Source organism: Nicotiana sylvestris, chromosome 8, assembly GCF_000393655.2.
Source record: "Nicotiana sylvestris chromosome 8, ASM39365v2, whole genome shotgun sequence".
In the NCBI taxonomy this organism is placed as follows: Eukaryota; Viridiplantae; Streptophyta; class Magnoliopsida; order Solanales; family Solanaceae; genus Nicotiana; species Nicotiana sylvestris.
Genome location: NC_091064.1, coordinates 175,943,077 through 175,950,324, shown reverse-complemented (window position 1 = coordinate 175,950,324; position 7,248 = coordinate 175,943,077).

Below are 7,248 nucleotides of genomic sequence, written 5' to 3'. Positions count from 1 at the left end.
TTTAATATGAAACTATAAAGCGACAAGGCATACAACAATTATGATTTATGTAGGAAACAAATAGGAACAAGTAGCAAATAAGTGAGGAATCATGGAGGAAATAGGTAATTTAGTATATAAAATACTAAATGTCACGTAGCAATTATGACACATAAGATAAATAAGCATCTAGCAATTAAATATTGGATTCAAGGCATAATATTGAACAACGAATATAAGAGAAACAATAAATATAACAATTAATTCATGAATTTAAGCAATTTATGAAACATGGATAAACACGGAAACAAACAATTTAATGATGTATAGACACTCGTCACCTCGCCTATATGCCGTTACTCATGAAATTCACATAACACATAATTCAAGGGTTCTATTCCCTCAAGTCAAGGTTAACCATGATACTTGCCTTGACTCGCAATTCAAGTGATCAATTGACCACCACTTTTCCTTTCGAATTAGTCTCCAACCCAATCAAACCTATCAATTTATTGGCCAAAATTGGAGCTTTAAAAATTATTCACAATTCGAAAGAGACTTAATTTAGGTCATTTTCGGAAAAGTCAATCGAAAGTCAATGTGGGACCCACTTTTTGGAACCCAAAATACGAACACCCGTTCCGACACGAGTTCAAACATACTAAAATTATCGAATTCCGACATTAGATTGCCTTTCAAATTCTAAATTTTTCGTTTTTGAAAAGTTTTACAAAAAACTCAATTTCTTCTATTTTAATCCGAAATAAATGATGAAAATAACCATGGATTTATGAAATATAATCACTTTAAGATATATAAAACTTACCCATGTCAAATTCGTGAAAAACTTCTTTGGAATCGCCCAAATCCGAGACTTAAAACTCAAAAATGAGCAAAAATGTCAAACACCCAATTTTATGTATCTTTCCAACATTTTCGCATCTACGGACAATATTTTTCGCATTTGAGAGCTTTCATTAGAGAGAAAAATCTCGCATTTGTGGAACCAGGCTGCCAGGCAAAGGACCACATCTGCGAACTTTCCAGTCGCATCAGCGACATCGCAGAAGCGATACACGAGCTGCAAAAGTGAGACCTCCGCATGTGCAATCGTTGGACTTAGAAGAGGTATCGCACCTGCGATCAAAGCTTCACATAAGTGCATATTCCTTCCCAGCCTTCAGCAGAAGTGACCACGCACCTGAGGCCAAAATTGCGTAGGTGCGACGCATTAGAACCAGACCTGTGTTCTTGACCAAAAATGGTTCGAAACTCGTCCGAAACTCACCCGAGCCCTTCAGGACCTCGTACAAACATTCCAACACATCCCATAACATAATACGGACTTACTCGAAGTCTCAAATCACAACAAACAAAGGTAAAATAACAAATCGCGTGTCGATTCGGAGTTATGAGTTTATAAATTTCCAAAATTCTGTAACTTGCGTCGAAACAAGTCAAATCAATCCGGAATAACCTCAAATTTTTTAAGTAAGTCCCAAATGACATAACGGAGCTATTTTAACATTGAAAATCAAAATTAGATCTCGATATCAATAAAAGTCAATTTGTGGTCAAACTTTAAAATCTTTATGTTTTCAAGTGGGTTTCCCTAGTTGCTTTTCTAACATCTTCTTCATGAGCCATTGATAAATAGCCTGGCATTCTTTAGCCTGAAGGGCATCACATTGTAACAATATGTGCCAAAATTCGTGATGAACGAATTTTTTTCGTGATACTCTGGGTCCATTTTGATTTGGTTGTACCTAGAGTAAGCTTCGAGAAAACTCATTAACTCGTGTCCGGACGTTGTATCAATCATTTGATCAATGTTTGGAAATGAAAACGAATTTTTTGGGCAGTCCTTATTTAAGTCCTTATAGTTTACGAACATACAACATTTATTATTCTTCTTTGGAACTACTACTACGTTATATAGCTAATCAGGATACTTTACCTCTCTGATCGAACCGATATCAAGTAGTCGGGTTACCTCTTCTTTGGCGAATTTATTTCTGGCCTGGGCAATAGGACATTTTTTTTGTTTTACCAGAGGAATGCTTGGATCCAAGCTTAGCTTGTGTACATCTACTTCCAATGAGACACTTGTCATATCCGCATGCGACCACGCAAAACAATTGACATTAAATTTAAGAAATTCAATAAATCCATACCTGAGTTCGGGGTGCAGTCCTTTTCCCAAGTGGAATCTTCTTTCCAAGAATTTTTTGAATAGTGAGACTTGCTTAAGTTCATCTGCCTGGACTTGGTTGCATCTGTCTCTTCTGGTACGTGAAAATTCCTTTGGCACCTGATAGGATTCTGACACCCCTTCCCCTTTGTCGGCTTCGCTTGGCTCTGGAACTAGCGCCATCTCCTGTAATTGCTATATCGCATGCTCCTTCATTTTGCTACTAGAGACTGAGATTGCATTAATCTCCCTTGCTGTCGGTTGATCACCTTTTATTTGTTTGAGTCCCTCGAAAGTTGGAAATTTCAGAAACTGATGATATGTTGATGGCATCGTTTTCATTTTGTGTAACCATGGTCTCTCCCTTTGGCATTCGTGGGCAGCAAGATTTCTCCCCGGGTTGTCACGGTTTCCAGATTGAACAAGGCAAGGAGTTTTGGGTCTGGAATGATACTTCCGATGAGCTTAGCTTGCTCTAACACTCTCCATTGGATAATATTGGCTGAACTACCTGGATCCACCAGAACATGTTTAACCTTAAAATCTAAAACATTTACAGAGATTACCAGGGCATCATTATGCGGTTGCAACAGTCCATACGCGTCTTCCTCCATGAAAGTAATGTCGTCTTCAGCAACTTCCCGGAGTCTTTTGTTGTGGGTCACTAATACTTTCGTCTTTTTCGCCACCGAAAATGTAAACCCGTTAATCTTGTTCCACCCGAAAATCATGTTGATCGTCAAGCGTAGGGGATCTTCTCCTACTTTTTAAGGTTCTGTATTATCACAATTGCGACCCTAGTTATTTTTAGTCTGGTCGCTTAAAAATTCCCTGAGATGGCCATTCTTCAGTAATGTTGCCACCTCTTTGTGCAGATGGTGGAAGTCCCCAGTTCGGTGACCGTTTTTCCCATGGTATTCACACCATAAATTACAATCCCTTTGGCCAAGATCAGACCTTATTCTCTTTGGGAACCGTGCTTCTTTAATGTTCCTCATAGCCGATACCAGCTCCACTATGAAGATGTTGAAGTTGTATTCGGAAAGTTTGGGGAAGGAAGAATCTTGAGAACCTGTCGTTTCCTTGTTCTGCAATGACCTATTGTTTCGACTCGCTGATCGAAAACCTCTGCCACGTCCTTCAGCCCGTTCATAGGGAAAAAACCAAATCCTCGAAGACCGTCGATTTATATCAAAATCATCTTTTTTATTCTTTTCTCGATATCTGCCTTTAACCGGTACTGGGAAACCTAGCTGATCATCTTCAATCCTTATCTTTGACTCACACGATTATGAACATCTGCTAAAGTTATTGCCTAGAACTCGAGAAAACATTCTTTCAACTTCCAGGAGCATCAGAACTTCTTGGATTCAGAACATTGGTGAATGCCTCAGTCGCCTATTTGCCCAGAATGGATGGTAGCAACATCCTTTCCTTTTGGAACCTGGCTACGAACTCATGCAATAAATCGGACTCTCCTTACCCAATCCTGATTATATCGACCTTTCGGGTCTATACTTTTCTTGCCACGGTATGGTCTTTGATGAAAGAGTCCGCGAGTATCTCAAATGAGTCTATGGAATCTCGGGCAAAAGCGAATACCATATCAGGGCTCCCTTCGTAAGAGTCTCCCTGAATTTCTTTAGCAAAATAGACTCAATCTCGTAGGGGCCTAAATCGTTTCCCTTCACCGGCATTGCATAGGTGGTAATATGCTCCTGAGGATCCGAAGTCCCATCTTACTTCGGCACATCTTTCATTTTAAACCTCTTTGAGATCAGTTCTAGTGACGCACTTTGTTTGTACGACAATTTTTTGTACTTCGTTGAGTCCGGCCCTTTCAACATTAGTGGTACGCCCGAAATTTGATCCATTCAGGCGTTTAGTTCCCTCATAAATCACATAAGTTTGATTTTAAAGGGATCACTCTCTTTTTTGTGACCGGATCTGTTCCCCCGGCCCTATTGGAGCTGACCTCGCCTCAGGGTGTTGTTGTCGACCCTCTGTGTTATTTGGTTTGCGGGAGCACCAGGAAGAATTGGGCCTCGCCCATTTGTGTTGTTGGAAGCGCCCGACAACACCTGCTTCAGTTCCATCATGACCTTATCCTGTCGTGTGAGATGGCCTATAATGGCCTCCATTTTCTCTTGCAAGTCTGACTGCTTCGACGACGTGCTCTTCTTTAGCATAATCAGGAGTTGCCTTCTGAACATGTTGTAGATATCGGCCGTTGTGGACCGGCGTGGCCTCGTTCCACTCGTTGTGGGTATCGTTGATTGAATTCTCATGCTTAGGCTGGTTTTCTTGAGCCTCAACGTTGTGTGTTTGTTTAACACCATTATCTGTCATTTTTAACAAATTGCTAAAAACAATGAATCACACAAGTTAGTAACTGATGTAGCTATCAATTCAATTACACAACTGTCTATAAACAAGTGAATTAATTTGATCCAAAAGTAATAGAAGAATTAGTCAAAAATATAAGACTTAGCCTAAAAAATTAAATAGACGGAAAATATTTTGATTCTGAGAGCAATAAGAACAATATAAATAGACAAGAAAGTAAAATGTTATTATTGAGCTTTTGATAGAATATGGTATATGCTAGTCAAAAAATTCGTCTCTCACAATGATAATAGAGCTCACTATTTATATCTGCATCTAGGGAACAAAGTTCTAGGATCAAGCTCCTCTTTAATGAACTATGAGGGCCATCAAAGAATGTGTAATGGTAGGCAGTGAATGTCATATTCTCTGTAACGGATCTTGCGCTTAATGCTATAGAATATTCTTCATCGAATGCTATTTGATGGCGATATTAATTTTGCCAATACGAGTATAATGTTGAGTTTTGGATTGTTGAGTTTTTGTTTAAGATGAAATAGTCTTGAAATGAGAGTGAATGGGAAATGGGATTTGGATTTGGATTTGGATTTGGATTTGGATTTGATCAAATGATCGATCGATTGATTAATTATTTGGACCAAATTTATTTGTTAATAGTGAATATTAACGTGATATAATCCGTATTTGTAACGGATGTTTTTCAATCCGTATATTGTGTTGCACCAAGAAAGCAACAAGATGCCTAGTGCACCTCCCACCATGGCCAAGTGCTCCTCCCACCAAGCAAGTGTTCATTCCACCATGTAAGTGCTTCCTCCATGATATCCTAATGCTTGTTCCACCTTGGAGGGGGCGGATTTCTCTCACATGACTACTATAAATAGAGCAGAAGTTGTAGAGAAAGAAGAACACACCAGAGAAAAACACTCGAAACACTCAGTATACAATTGATATACACTCTGTATATAATTGATATACACTCTGTATATAATTGATATACACTCTGTATACACTCAAACTACACTCTGTATACATTGTGTATACACTGGAAAAACGAATTGCAATCTGATATCCTCTTCAGTAAGAATTCAACATCGGCTATACATTGAATTCCTTCCTCTCAAAATTTCCATTCGACTTCTAAGTTCTCCTCCCTTGTTCTGCATTGTTTTAAAACAGCAAACAAAGCAATTGTAAGTGTGATTTGCTGTCGAAATTTGCGTTCGCTGAAATACTGGGGTTTGAAGTACCGCTACACCAATGTGTAATTCGTTCTATCTTGGGAGGAAATAATCCATAACCGTGGGTACTAGGAGGGGATTAAATTCCTTAAGGAAACACTGTGAATTCAGTGGGCTCGAATTAATTTTTGTTTCAGTTATATCATTTATATTTACGTATGTTACTGCTGTATGTAGATGATAAAGAGGATAATATATATCTAAGAGTGGAAAAGTTAAAACTTGATCTTCCATCATTCCATATTTATACCAGATAAGAAGTACTATACATGAAACAACAACAACAAGCTTAAGGAATTTAATAATTTTAATTTTTGTATTTGTGTTACTTTTATTATTCTGGAAACTTAAAACCTTTGTGGTTTTGTATACTCCCATTTGGAGAGTAAAGCCTTCATGGCGTTTTGTTGGAGATTAAAATCTACGTGATTTTTCACTCTAGTTTTAAACGTTTATTAAACGTTTGTTTGTGTCATTTTTTTAGTAAAAATGGCGAATGATGGAAATCAAGCTGTTCCGATGATGACTCCCAACGCATCGACAAGTCGAACTCAGGCGTTGGCACCGACAGAGAAACCCGGAAAATTTTCCGGGATGGATTTCAAGCGCTGGCAAAAAAAGATGTTCTTCTACTTGACTACGTTATGTCTACAGAAGTTCATCAAGGAAGATGTTCCTGATCTTCCAGATGAAACTCCAGAGAATGATAGTTTTCTCGTGATTGAGGCGTGGAAGCATTCTGACTTCTTGTGCAGGAATTATATTCTTAGCGGACTGGAGGATAATCTGTATAATGTATACAGTGGCGTGGAGACGTCAAAAGAATTGTGGAATGCGCTTGAAAAGAAATACAAAACTGAAGATGTCGGGATGAAGAAATTCGTCGCTGCAAAATTTTTGGACTACAAAATGGTAGATAGCAAGTCTGTTATTACCCAAGTCCAGGAGTTACAAGTGATTATTCATGATCTACTTGCTGAAGGTATATTTCAAATGAATGCTAATGTTGAAAGTAAATTTTTTAGTAATTTTACTAACGGAATTTTCATTGAAGGTCTTGTCATCAATGAGGCATTCCAAGTAGCAGCAATAATTGAGAAGTTGCCTCTATTGTGGAAGGACTTTAAAAATTATTTGAAACACAAACGAAAGGAGATGTCCCTTGAAGATCTCATTGTTCTATTGAGAATCGAAGAGGACAATAAAGCTGCTGAAAGGAGAGGCCGTGGAAATTTAACAATAATAGGAGCAAATATTGTTGAAGATAACAAAAAGAGAAAGAAGGCTTCTGGTCCGAAATACAACCCAAGCAAGAAGCAGTTAAGTGGAAATTGCTACAACTGTGGGAAACCCGGACACAAATCTACGGAGTGTCGTGCTCGGAAGAAAGACAAGCAAAGGGGTCAAGCAAATATGGTAGAAAAGCATGATGATGTTGATGACTTGTGCGCCATGCTTTCTGAATGCAACCTGGTAGGAAACCCAAAAGAG